Below are 15,102 nucleotides of genomic sequence, written 5' to 3' on the forward strand. Positions count from 1 at the left end.
CATATCAGGTATGTCAAAGAAAAGGGTCAAGACATACACTGTCCTATCATCAATATCCAGACACCTGCCTTTAGACAGAAAAAGAGCTTTTATTGTGTAATTTAATATTTTGTGCTGAAACCTTTTGCTTTTATGACGGCCTTCAATCTTCGCTTCATACCCTCAACCAGATTTTTATAAATATCAGTATATATTTCTCCACTCGGCCTTTAACGCAATAACCAATTCAGCCCTGTTTTTTGGGCGATCTAGACATGCACGTACCCGACGATCCAATACATCCCAAACATGCTCGATAGGGTTCAGATCAAGACTCTGGGCTAGTCAATCCAACTTTTCCACACCCATGTCCACAAATCACGAGCAGTATGGCATGGAGCGTTGTCTTGCTGATACAGGTATGGGCCTTCCCTGAAATATTGCCATAACGTTGGAAGTGCATAATTGTCCAGGCTGTCCAGGTACTGCAAAACATTCATGGTTTTGTCGATAAGTATTAATGGGCTCAAGTCAAACCATGAAAATCAGCTCCATGCGATCTGTGTGATCTTCACACTGTGAAATTCTAGTTTATGTACCTACACTGTGCTGTCTCTTTATTAGGTACACCCTTGATGTGCACACAAATGGTTTGTACCACAATGTTGCCAGAGTCTCAGAGGGCCAGAGTCTCTAACTGTACCTGGAATTTCTACCACTGCCTCAAAAGCTACTTCTCTAACCGCAGGATCAGCATCAAAACAAAATATCACTGTATCTCCCGACATCTAACCCGAGACTGTCCCCAGGGCTCCATCCTGGGGCCAGCTGTCTGGAATATGATACTCGACGACTGGCTCCTGAGGGACTACCCACACACTACTGCGCTTTCTTGCGACGACGACATAGTTATCATCATCGTGGGCCCCACCCACGCCCCCATAGAAACCGAGGCTATGATTGTTCTCTCTGCTCTGTCCGTATGGGCCACGGAAAATAAACTCTCGGTCTCCACTGAGAAGAGCAAAACCCTCCTATTAAAAGGCAAACTGGACTTCTCCAGACCTCCTACCATACATTTTAATAGCCACCCACTGAAAAACTACCGATCGGTGAAGTACCTAGGAGTGATATTGGACGACAGGAGAACTTTCATCCCCCATATCCAAGCTATCAAAGAAAAGATAAAAAATTACGTTAGCACGCTTTACCCGCAAGGACTGGGGTCTTAAAGGACCAGCTCAACGCCTTTAATACTCAGCAATATTTATACCAATTGTCAAATATAGAGCTGCAGTATGGTACCACAGAATGACTTTAGTGCATGCTCAACGGAAAATTCAGCAAATTCAACGACTTATGCTACTACAAATGACCGGCGCATGTAGAACGACATCAACTGCCTCCCTACAGCTACTAACAGGCTGCCTCCCCTTGGACCTCCACGTTGCTTTTATCGGACCCTCTCATGCCATTAAGAAGAATAAGGAAGCTGAATTCCTCACTATTCAAACCCGTACCGATACCGACATCAAACAGGAACATAAATGTGTGTGGCTAGAATTGATAAGCCTATGGCAAACAGGCTGGAATAACTCCACAACTGGTGCAACTACTAAACTTTTCCTCCCCGAGGTAACCTACATCAACCAACAACGTTCCACTTGGTTCTTCCCTAACCTCTATGCTTCCTTCCTATTAACTGGCCACGGGTCCTTCAAGAGACGCCTTCTGGAGTTCGGCCTAGTCGAGAATGCCCTCTGTACCTGCGGAGAACTTGAAGACTGGGATCACGTGATGCACTCATGCTACGTATACTTAGACATAAGAATCCAAAGAATCCAACTACTCCTAGACCTCCACACTACATCACTTCGGCCAGAAACCAAGTTATTGGAATCTAACGATGCCTTCCGTGCACTGACCAGTTATGCCAACGAGGTCTTTCGTCGTCGCTGGCATCACCTGCAACTCCCACACACTACTCCTGGATAACCTCCTCTAGACAGCAACTGATAACCAGCACCGGAAACTTCCAGACATGAAACTGCAAATTGCGGCCAGCCCTGTCGACGCCACTCCGTGATTCTCCATTGTGACGATCCTGGACTGTTTAATTTGAACTTTACCTATCCTCTTCTTCTTACCCACAGTCCTTCTCCAGAACTCCCACAACTGAGCTCTTCCTGCTCCTTTTCACCTGGGAGGATGCCTACGCTCTGTCATCCTCGCTATCTTGCCTGTCTTCTACCTTTCCTGTCTCTTCTCTGTTCTTTCCTTGGCCTTCCTCACTCTCGCTCCTGCAGGAGTGTGGACGACCCGCCAGATGTCTTTTACTCCCTGGTCCGGCTCCTCGTGCCAGTGGACGGATGCTGGGAGGCTCCTTCCTGATGATCGCGCCTCCCAGTAACGAAGAGGCCAGTCAAACAACACAAACAACCCACTACTCACACATAACCCACACTGACTGGCTTTGCTATGTTAACAGAGTATTTAACGCGGATTTGTGGGAAACCACGGGAACCCCATAACAATAACACTATGTCCACGATGTCTGGGACAAGTTATTAGCTGTAATAAAGATAAATGGCTGGAAGTCAAGAGAAGAATAAATTTTGGATGGATAGCATTCAGGAAATATAGTCACATACTGAAGAGCAATATCCCAGTTTGTCTGAAACGTAAAATAATGAACCAATGTATACTCCCCACCATGACATAACTTGGGCACTCACCAAAAGAATGGAAGAGAAGCTGAGAACTACACAGCGAAGAATGGAACGAATTATATTGGGAATCAGACTGTTACATAAGAAGAGAAACACATGGATTAGGCAGCAAAGTCAAGTAAAGGACATTCTTATCAAAACTAAAGAACTAAAATGGTCTTGGGCAGGACACATAGCTCGAAGACATGATGACAGATGGACTAAGAAAATAACAGAATGGTACCCAAGAGGAGCTAGAAGAAAACCTGGAAGAAAAAGGCGGAGATGGATAGATGAAATTCATGAGTTTGTGGGTAGTAAATGGATGGCCAGTGCTCAAAACAGAAGGAACTGGAAAGTTGCTGGAGAGGCCTTCATCCTTCAGTGGATTGAAAATGGCTGATGATGATGATGATGAAAGACGGTGGATCGAACTGCACAATTCGGGCGAAAGCATATAATTTATGTATATTGCTTATTTCGCCAGTGTGAGAGGGAATCAAGACAGGACTGGAGTTCATCGCTGTCAGTTGAAGAACAAATAACTTTGTAAAGTTTAATATCATCTGCATAGAGTTGCCACTCCACATTAACGGACTGAAATAAGGTTGACAGGTCATTAGTGTGAACAATAAAGAAGAGCAGACCCAAGGGTTAGCCTTGAGGAACACCTTGGGAAACAGTAAATGCAGTTGGTGAAGTACCATCAATTGTTATCGATAGTTTATGATTTCTGAGCAGTGAATCAAGAAAATCCAGTAAAGAGGATCGGACACCATAAGATGACAGCTTGAACAGCAAAAGATCGATGTGGACAGAGTCAAATTCGTATGAAATATCTAAGAAAAGCGAATCAATTTGATTTCCAAATTAGTTTGTAGGAAATGAGGGAACAAGGCCACATTTGAAACAGTTGAATTATTGGGAGGAAAAGCATTCTGATGATTATTGGTAAAAGGGTGAAGATAGGAACTGAGATATTTACAAAGTAGCAGTTCAAAAATATAATACTGTACGTTGGAGTTGACTCCGCAATGCACGTATTACCGAATAAAAATTTTTAAAACTTAAAAGACACATCGATGTGGTCTCGATCCATCCGAAGACCGACTTTACAGGTTGGATGTAGTCGAGTGCGACATTTCGTGACAGGCGCGTGTTGGAATGGATCGCGTTCAAGTCCGCTAAGCAAAATTAAAGAGTGTAATCATCGTCAAAATAAAGTAAATTTGCTCGGACCAGAGAAGTCACCCCGGAGTGTAAACCACAATTTTTTTTTTTTTTTTTTTAAATCTCGATCTAAAGAAAAATTCTTGCCCTTTTTTTTTTTCTTTTTAATTTGTATAAAAAGTGTTTCGTAAAAACTTGTTCCTCACTTTCTGGACCCAAAAACGAGTGAGAAAAAGTGCGTGTAATTTACACGCGTCCAGGCCTGAAATTGCGGAGCCCTTTTGGATCTTCAAAAATGACTGCGGTTGTGTTCGACTGCAAAAGAGAATAAAAACGAAAAGAATAAAAGCAGGCACGTGCAGGCACACTCTCTCTCTCTCTCTCTCGTTTATTCTTCTCATTTCCGACGAAGCTGACAGCGCTTAAAATGGTCGCCTTCGGTGCACGAGAAGAACGACGTTCGCTGTACTCGCGAGCAGGGCAGCTGGCGATGCGTGTGGAAGTTGGCATCGCGAAAGAAAACAACGCCTACGGGTATTATTTAGGGGTGGGGGAACACAAAAATATGGAAATATTTCGGGAAAGCCTAAAAGGAGGCGTATCTGGAGAAGTTAAGGAAAATACCGTTTGCTCTAAAATATAAACAAAGAGAAGATTCTTAATAAACAAAATAAAAACACAACTCGTGCGTGTCTTAACGCCATAAAATGCTTTGACCTGAAGCTCGAGAGTGGATTAACCTTGACTCGACACGTGAGGACCTCATCGCGAAATCTGAAGTCCTCTTCATCAAATCAGGACAAGAAAGGGCTTTCAACCCTTCGTCGGGTAATCCAGTTTTCTTTCTCTCAGCAACACAATCCGCTATAGATTGTCAATCTGCAGCAGAGGTCATCAGGTTACGCGAACTAAATTATCGACCTACAAAATAAATTTGGTTCTCTTCAGAGATCGATTTCCCTGGTCCTAACCAAAGCTTGCAGGGCAGGCTCCACCCCTGCCCCGCGGATTCCATCTGGATGGATCCACTTGATCAGCTTGACATTTTGCAGAGGACTAAATTCTTCTTTTGTTTTAGAAAAAGAAATCTAATAACTGAATTTTATGGCAGTGTCGTCGACACCCCACCATCATCCCTTAAGCTTGAGAGGGGAAGGACATAGCAAGTACAGATTCGCAGATGACAAACAAGACGGTTTGATAAACACCAAATCATTCTTGCCCATCGTATATTTTGCAAATAAATCTGCATCAAAGTGATTTACTCGAGCCTCTCCACTAATTTCTGTTGTCAGGACGTGGGCCCTTTAATTTCGGGTTCAATCTTTCTGACACGAATTGTTGCTCCAATGGTGCGCGGTAAGATTGGGCGCACGTTCTCTATTGCCGTATAAATTATGACGGCCTTCGACAACAACTTTTTTCTGCCGCAAGCGCCTTAGTCCTTGGCCACGAATCACGAGTTTCAGATATTAAGGACAGCATGCAACAGTTTGAAGAGTTTCGCAATTGGCTTTCTGCAGAAGAAAAATCTTAATTTCAGCAAACCCTGCTACACTTTCACCTTAACAGTACAGTGAAAGTGAAAGTGAAAGTGCGTTTAAGGTCCAAGTGAACCAGGGATTTCCCCCATCTCCGCGTAGTTTACATTGTGGGTGAACCAGTTGACTGGAAAAGCCAGAGATTTAAAAATGTGGGGGAATTGTATTTGTGTGGTGTCATGTACCGTTGTTCATCTAGCCATTTAGCCGCTGAACCCCTGCTGAGGCCCAACGTTGCCCCACTTTCGCCCCGTGGGGTCAGACCAGGAACTCACTTGACTTAAGTTACTCTGGCAGGTCCTGCCGCTTAATTTCCTGAGATTTCGGCGGCTAGAAAATATAAAAAAAATAAATAAATAAAATAAATAAATAAATAAATTAAAAAAATAAATAAATAAATAAACAAACATTATTATTATTATTATTAAAATCAGTTTATTTCCCAAGAAACCTTGGGTCACCCCGGGACGGCTCTGTGCCAGAAGGGTGTGAATACAGACTAAGGTGCGAGGAACACAATGTACAATAAACAAGGGTACATTCGTGCTCGACCCGAGACTTTTACAGGGTTAAATAAACAATAATGTACAAAATATACAGTAATATACATGATTACATGAAAACAGAAAGTCTTTGCCATATACAAATAGGCAAGTTAAAAAAAAAAAAAAAAAAGTCCCGACATACTCCCGACATAACTTTGTAAAGTTTAATATCATCTGCATAGAGTTGCCACTCCACATTAACGGACTGAAATAAGGTTGACAGGTCATTAGTGTGAATGAAAATAAATAAATAAAAATAAAAAAATAAAAATAAATAAATAAATAAAAAATAATTGAAGATATAAGTGTGTGTGTATATATATTCATGCAGTTGTAATTTCTTTTTGAATGTTTGCATACAGCGCATAGTGTCCATGCATTCAAACGGCAGGAGCAGGGCAATGCGTGTGATAGGCCGAGACTGAGCGAAAATTACTTTGGATTTGATTAATTTAGGATGTAGGGCGTTCGTCGTGTATAGGTAGAGTGGGGGAGGAGAGGCAGAAGGCTTGGGGTAAAGGTAGAAGTATGGGGCGACACAGTAGATGTCATAGGTGGTCAGTGAGGCATGTCCATGCCTCACCAGAAGGAACAGGAGGGTCCGCGGAGAGAGGGGGGGGACAGGGTGTCTCCCCTCTTCCCGTCTGGGTTTGGGTTTAAAGTAATCGAGTCAGGTGCTCGATTTTGTTCGCCAAAATGGCTTAGTGGCAGTGAACTGCACGATCCAGGTCGGTGTGTTCCTTTGAAAAGTCCAGGGTTGTGGTCATTCTAATGGTTGTAAGCCGTGTCCTTTATTCTTAGTAGAATCGGTTTCCTTGTAGGGTCCACGATGCGGCAGTCATGACACTTTGTCGTTATCAGTTCTCAGCTTGAATTAGTTTTATTGCTGTTGATCACAGTTTGGTTGTTGTACGATGAGGGTACGTCTCCTCTTGTAGAGGTCTTCTGCGAATTTGGAGAATGCAATGTATTGCTCTTTACTGTCGAGTAGGTGCTTTTCTCTGTCTCTGGGCAAGAAGGTGATCCTGGAGATGAGCTGGCAGCGAAGGTCATCGTAGAGCGCCGCAATCGTACATGAGATGCTGCCAGCTCTCAGACTCACCACAGCAGCAGGCAGGGTCCTCTGTGATGCCCAGGGCTCTGAGTTTTGCCTTGAATGCTCCGTGTCTGGTAGGTAGAAAGATTGTATAGAGGCCCGGTGAGAACCACAGAGGGGCCTTCGGACGTAATTTCTCCACGTTGGGGAGAAATTTCCTAGTGATCTCTCCCTTGGAAAAGTTGTCCCATCTAGATTTCCATATTTGCGTGAGGTGGGCAGTGAGTCTTTTCTTTTCCGTCTCTCGGTTAGCAGTGGGATCTGCATTGAAGCCCATGAAGGTGCAGGCGTTCCCCTTAGAAATTTCATAGAGGATTCCGATTCTGGCCACTTCCAGGTCGAGTGGAAGGGTTCTAGCCAGTACACATGCACACACTTCAAGGGCTGAACTGATCACGTTGTATGGCACATAAAGTATTCTAAACAACCTCCCTCTCTCTCCTGGTTGCGCCTTCGACGCATATTATTAATTATTATTATTGTTGTTGTTGTTGTTGCTCTTATATTATTTCTCCCTGATTGGGAGATTTCACTCCGTGACGGGTACTCCTACCAAGTAGAAAGGGTGGTTGTTACTGTCGGTCGAAGAAATCTCAGACTACCCTACAGGTGTTCAGGATTGCAGCTTTCTGGAGTTCTTTGTAGGTGTTCTCTGGGAGACCTTTGCAGCTAGGCTGCTATTTAGCGTCTTTGGCACCATACCGGTGGTTGAGACGATGATTGGGATGGTGGATACTTCTTCCATATGCCACATGTCCTTGATCTCGTGTCTCAGGTTCGTGTACTTCCTAATTTTTTCTTCATGGGTTTTCTGGACATTGCTAATGTTGGGCACCGCTATGTCAATCAGGTAGGTTGCCTTTTCCGTTTTGTCCACAAGGGTTATGTCCGGTCTGTTTTGCTGTATGGTCTTATCCGTTATTATGGCACAGTCCCAGAACAGCTTGTGGGTTACGGTCTCTAGTACTGCCTGGGATTCGTACTTGCAGTACGGTACACTTTCTTTGGTCAACTGGTATTTCCTCGCTAACTTCTGATGTATTATCCTGGCTACCTGGTCGTGTCTATGAGTGTACTCCATCTGGGTGATCGATCACCTTGCACCCCGCGTTGATGTGTTGGATCATTTCAGATGTCAAGTGGCATCGTCGGCATGTGTCATCAGACACTGCGGGCTCCATGACGATGTATTTTCTATAGTTCCTGGTGTCGATTACCTGGTCTTGGATGGCGAGCATGAATCCGTCAGTCTCGGAGAACAGCGTCCCGCTCGTGAGCCATGCATTGGAAGCAATTTTCTCTATGTGATCTTGATGGAGATCATTGTAGTGTCAGCCACGGAGTGTCTTCTCTGCCCATCTTTCTAGTTTCGTTTGTGCCTCCTGGTTGGGAGGGGAATCCTGGCTTAGGTTATGTAAGTGTATTCAGTGTCTAACGGCACCAGGGGTTTCCCCCATCTCCGCGTTGCTTTTATTGTGTGTGTACCAGTTCACTGGGAAGGCCAGAGATTTAAAAGTGTATGGATTATGGAAGTGTGGTGTTTTGCACCGTTGTTCCTCTGGCCATTTAGCCGCTGGACCTCTTCTGAGGCCCAACGTTGCCCCACTTACGCCCCCCTGGAGGCAGACCAGGTACCCGATAGTCCTTAGTTCACTCTGGCAGGTCCTGCCACCTAATTTCCTGAGATTTCTGTGGCTAAAACCTTAAAAAAAAAAAAAAAAAAAAAATTTTTTTTACACATATATCTATACATATTATGGCACGGTCCCAGAACAGCTTGTGGGTTTCGGTCTCTAGTACTGCCTGGGATTCGTACTTGTATTACCCCACCAAGAGGTACATCCAGGGACAAGGTCTCTACCGACTTTTTCACAGATCGGTTGAATGCCGGCGTTGGTCATGGGATCAAGGTCTCATCCAGTTTGGTCGTTGTCCTTCTATTTCCATTTTGGGTGGTCATTGTTGGTATGCGGTCACTTTCACTGTTTGTTCTGTTATCTGGGCGTCGATGCAATGCTGCCACTCCTGCATATGGTGATTGTCACATTCTAGGGTAGTTCGTTGTGTAAATTACATGCGCTGTTGGTCCAGTTGACAGGGTGTCCGTGTTTGATTGTCATGTTTGTGGGAGCAAAGTCCCGTCCGATATCGTGGTACTTTGATCTTTCTGGTACAATTGACACTAGACTCTGCACTCATGAGAGCAGAGTCCCGTCCGATGAGTTGTAGTTGTAGTCAGGTCCTGCATCAAGCCTGGGGAGGTTGGGTCATTGGCCTTAGCGTGAAAAACAGCTCATGTGCAAAGACGAGAGGGCCTTGTAGTGCTTCTCCTCATGTAACATAAGGTGCTCCGTTCCTTCGGATTAAAGCGTATCTTTGTGATGAAATGACATCTGATGTCCTCAAAGAGGGACAATCGTGCATTAGGTGTGACCATGTTTGGTTTTCTTCGCAGTGGCATAATGGGGAATCCCTGATGCCGAAAGTTGACAGCTTAGCATTAAAAGAGCCATGCTCTGTTAGAAGAAAGGTGGTGTAGAGCCCCGGTGAGAACCAGTTTGGCTGTTCGGGATACACTTGGGTAATGTCTGGGATGAACTTCCGGGTTATCTCACCTTTAGTTGAGTCCGCCCATCGGGACTGCCAGGTTTGTTGAAGATATTTGATTAGTCGTTTCTTTTCTGCGTTGCTGTTGTTGGTCGGGTCTGTGGTGAAGCCAATGCAAGTTACACTGTTCCCTCTTGATAGTTGATATAGCATGCCATAGAGGACAATCTCCAGGTCCAAGGGTAGAGCCCCACAAGGGCCTGCAGTGCATGTGAGCTGACCGTGCAGCATGCTCTGGAGACGGTGAGTAAGATGCTGCGCTGTATCGTTTCTAGCTTTCTTTTGTTGACTGCGGTGGTTGCTTTTTTAAACCAGATCCCTGCTGCATAGCTGATGGCTGGAATGAAGAAAGCCTTGTAAAAGAGGGTCAGGGTTCTTTTCCTTAAGCCCCAATCCTTTCGGGAGAGACTCTTGCTATGAGGGCTGAGTAGTTTTTGATATTTTTTTGTAGATATACGAGGTGTGGGGTGAATGAGAGATTTTTGTCAAGGATGATCCCTAGGTATTTTAATTCCGTCGTCCGTTTTATGGTTTTTCCTTCTATTTTTATCTGAGGTGGCCTCCTGATATCAAGGGAGCCTTTTAAAAGTATTGAGGATGTCTTATAAGGTGATATTCTTAGGTTGTGTAGGGTATCATCATCAGCCATTTTCAATCCACTGCAGGATGAAGGCCTCTCCAGCAACTTTCCACTTCCTTCTGTTTTGAGCACTGGCCATCCATTTACTACCCACAAACTTATGAATTTCATCTATCCATCTCCGCCTTTGTCTTCCAGGTTTTCTTCTAGCTCCTCTTGGGTACCATTCTGTTATTTTCTTAGTCATCATGTCTTCGAGCTATGTGTCCTGCCCAAGACCATTTCAGTTCTTTACTTTTGATAAGAATGTCCTTTACCTGAGTTTGCTGCCTAATCCATGTGTTTCTCTTCTTATCTAACAGTCTGACTGCCAATATAATTCGTTCCATTTTCTCTTCCATTCTTTTGGTGGGTGCCCAAGTTTCACTTCCATAAGTCATGGCGGGGAGTATACATTGGTTCATTATTTTACGTTTCAGACAAACTGGGATATTGCTCTTCAGTATGTGACTGCACTGTTGATACCACGGACGATGGATGAGGAGCCTCGTGTTGTTGACGCCAAATCCGTACACGACCATCCACGGTGTGGAGTTTTTTTTCATTCATTTATTAATTACACACAATATAGTCTCAACATTATGTATATAAAAGTATATACATGATTTATATACAAGATATATTTACATATAATTATATGCTCTGACAAACATTAAACTCTCGTGTGTGTGTGCAAGTGTGTTCAACACTACCTACTTATTAACAGGCCACGGCCCGTTCAGAGATAAACTAAACACAATGGGCATAATAGAAGACAGGAACTGTCCATGTGGAGAACCAGAGACTTGGAGTCACGTCATGCATGACTGCGACCACTATGAAGATATAAGAGCAAGACTTATTGTAAGAATCCAGTATAACCCAATTCACCAAGAGTCCCGACTATTGGACACTCAGGAAGAGTACACAGCACTAACTAACTTCGCAATACAATTATTCACAAGAAGGAAAACAATTATCTCAATGCAACCTGATCCTCGGGAGGACAATAACACCCAATAGATATATCACAAACCAAATGTCATGGACGAAGTAAAAATAAAGGAGAGACACAGAAGAGTCAAAGCAAGAGCAAAAGAATAAAATCTCACCATGAAGAAATAGACACGCCATTTGAAACTCAAGAGACCTGCGCAGGGCTACTCCTCCTGGGAGAGACCAAAGCAAGAATCCTGCGGCCAACCATCGCTGACTTGATACAAGCGTGCCACAACGAAGTTCCTGAAAATTACGAAAAATGGAATGACATCAGAACTAGAGTGCCATCTGGCTATCAAATCTCGCACCTGCGAGATTTCTTTAAAACCCTAATCCCTGGTGGGGGGAGAGACACACGCTCCCCTCCCCCTCGCCAACCCTATTTCCCTCTGGTGAGGCATGGGCACACCCCACTGAAAAATGGGGATCACCTTCCCTATCGACCCCTCTGCTTCCTATTTCACCCCCCAGCCTTTTGTCTCCCCACCCAAATCTGTCATCTCACACAGCGATTAGCCCTACATCAAAATTCTAAGCACACCAAAATTCTTGCCTGACCCAATTAGGCTTTATCAAGACCTTCGGCGTAAAACCCCAAACAGTGCTCCTAAAGCAAAACCCCAAATACGCAATAAAACATCCTCGCGACTATTTATTTTTCTAATTTTTATTTCATTTATTTTGGTCCTAGCCACTGAAATCCCAGGAAAGTAGGTGGCAGGACCTGCCAGAGTACTGTTTCAATCACTGGTAACACCCGGCTGGCCTCCTCGTGGCTGGTATTGGTAACGTCGGGCCCCACTAGGGGCCCGGCGGCTAACAGGCCGGATGAACAATGGGCACAACATACTACGTATCCCACACGCTTTTAAATCTCTGTGGCTTGTCCGATACAGAGAACATACGCGGAGATGGGAGAAATCCCAGGAACTGTTAGACCCTCAACATACCTAATACCTAATACCTAACCCATTCCTGTGCTATAAAACAGATTTTCTCAGCTACGCATATGATTTTAAGCTCCTCTATCTGATCCATGAGAACGACAAACCTGAGACTGATTCCGAAACCATCATCAACAGCCTAAAAACTCTTGTTACTTACTTAGCGTAGTTCTCTCTTCAGATTAACCCACATAAATCTGCACAAATGGTATTCTCACTCAAATCACATCCCATTCAACTAAACTTCAAAATTCAAGGAACCTCCATCCCTCCAGCAACTAAGCACAGAGATCCCGGGGGTCATCCTTGACCCTAATCTCAGCTTTAACAACCATGTCGCAGACATTCACAACAGGGTCTGCCGATCCGGTTGGCTTGACAATGAACACCTCCTTCATGTCACAGAGTCCTAGAACTCCTTTCGATATATTCTTCAGCCAGTCGTCACCTACGCATCTGAAATCTGGGCGTCGACAGCGAAAACCACGCTAAAAATCATCTGATCTGATGAATACTGGCTGCTTCGATGGCTGCTCTTCAAGCACAAGCCTCCACCCCTCACGCATACTTCAGAGAAAGGTTGAGAAAATGGCTGGCTTCTTGGTAACACGTGCTGTGTCTCAGTGGTGAGATCCGTTTCTTGTTTTTCTGGGCCATTTTCGTGTACAGTATTTCAACTCGTTCGTATCCAACGCTTGTCACAATGTGTCTGCTCGCTTTGGCGGCATTGTTCTAGAATTGGAGCGTGTGGCAAACACATATTTCTGTTGCTAGCACGGTTGAACTGCACTATTGACTGTGGAGGATGACCCTCTGTGTGGAGGTATTTTTAAATTAAAAAAAAAAAATTTAACGTCCTAGCCGCCGAAATCCCAGGAAATTAGGCGGCAGGACCTGCCAGAGTGAATCTACAGCTACTGGGTTTCTGGTCTGCCTCCACGGGGCGTAAGTGGGACGACGTTGGGCCTCAGTAGGGGTCCAGCGGCTAAATGGCCAGATGAACAACAGAACACAACACTACACATGTACAATATCCACACACTTTTAAATCTCTGGCATTTCCCAGCGAACTGGTTCACCCACAATGAAAGCAACGCGGAGATGGAGAAAACCCCTGGTGCCGTATGACAACAATGCACACTTACACCCTCTGTGTGGAGGGCGCTGACGAAGTACTGGCCACACGCATAGTTTTAGTGCTCCGTTATTTGTTGTGCCGTTTATTGGTTTCAATTGTAACATTTTGATTTATTTTGTGTCCATCAATTTCCTCTTCTCAAGATGCGTCCATGGACATCAAATTCATGAAGATCGGCCAAGGTAATCGAAAGTTATTAGCGTTGATCTCGCCGGGTCACAACGTGGTTTTGCTAGCTTTCCTTGTCTGACTTTAGTATGCTGCTTAATAAACAAAGGCCTTTGTTCTCAGTGTAGACCACGCGGTCAAGCCCTGATTGGTCAAGCCCTGTTTCAGTGACCGTTAGCGTGAGTTGGTAGCTTGTTTGTTATTGTTTGTAATTTGTTTTTTAGGAGCAGTAGCAACTAAGGCCATATTGCTTCGGGATATGCGGTGGTCATTCTCTGACCTTTCCGCATCCTCCGTATTTGGTGGTCATGGGCTCGAATCCTGGTCTAATCAAGAAGCGTGTACTACGCACTGCTGCTAAGAATTGGTAGTTACGTACCTCAAGCCATCTATATCCAGAATATTTATTGGTACTAAATTTATTTGATTTAAAATATGATAAATAGAAGTTATTCATTTCATTACATTTATGATATTGAGAACATATATAATAATATGCGCAGTGCCGTGCTCCCAATGGCTCCCCAGGACGAACACTAAACCAAGCTCATCATCTGGTATTCTTGATATCTAGGGGTTAAGACTTCCCCCCCCCATTCGTAAAACTCCGAGACTCTGAACTAAACATTGCACCCCAGCAGCAAAGCAACTCAGCAACTGCCCTTCAGAACCTTTCATCCCTCAGATTTCATCCTGCTGCAAAAAATTATCTTGGAACCATTATCCAATTCTGGGTATGGGAACACAAGACCCGGGGGAGAAGCCAGACAGTCAACAAGGCCAGCCAGAGGGTTCCCAGACATCTACCGACAAGCGAGCGGTGAAACACACTCTGGACAAAACCAGAAGGACGAAACCAGACAATATGCCACCTGCAAGAGGAGAAACAAGAGGTAGAATATTGAAAAACCAGATCGGGAAATGAGGAGCCATAGTGAAGCAAGAGATCGATAGGAACCAAGAAAAAACACAGAAGAGCAAAAACAAGGGGGGAAAATCTCCCCCCTGGATCTCGCGTTGCCACAGGGAACAATGCTCGAGCAAGTGCTCACCCTGCGAGCCACTCTAGAAAACATAATGAAAGATAACAGCCGCAGGATTTCTTCAGCATTACGAGCAGACATAGTTCTTCAATGGACTAAATTAGAAACAATCCTCCTGCAAACAAATGTGGAGTACCAGAGGGCGCTTGCAGCCGTAGAAGCACATAAAGATGCTGATGGTGGCAAACAAATGCTACAGCGCGCCCCATCATATGCCCAAGCGCTGAGGCACACCCCAAGTGAAAGGGGAAAAAACCAGCGAATTACAAATGCAAGAGAAGAAAGCACTCACAAAAACTCCAAATATAGTGATACTGAGACCTACCGGGGACAGCAACCAATCAAGTGAGCAAATCAAACAAAAAGTCAGAGATAATATGAAGGAAGACTTTCAAAACCCCAGGATAAAGTCTATCCGCAAAACCAAGAACCCAGGGATCGTGATTGAGACTGAGAGAGAGAAGGTGATAGAGGAAATAAAAGCAAATGAGAAAATAACCATTAGGGCTAAAGGCAGAATTACCGAAAAAGAAAGGCCCAACTGT

This window comes from Mastigoproctus giganteus, chromosome 5 (genome assembly GCF_048544385.1).
Source record: "Mastigoproctus giganteus isolate SK-2022 chromosome 5, ASM4854438v1, whole genome shotgun sequence".
Taxonomy (NCBI): Eukaryota; Metazoa; Arthropoda; class Arachnida; order Uropygi; family Thelyphonidae; genus Mastigoproctus; species Mastigoproctus giganteus.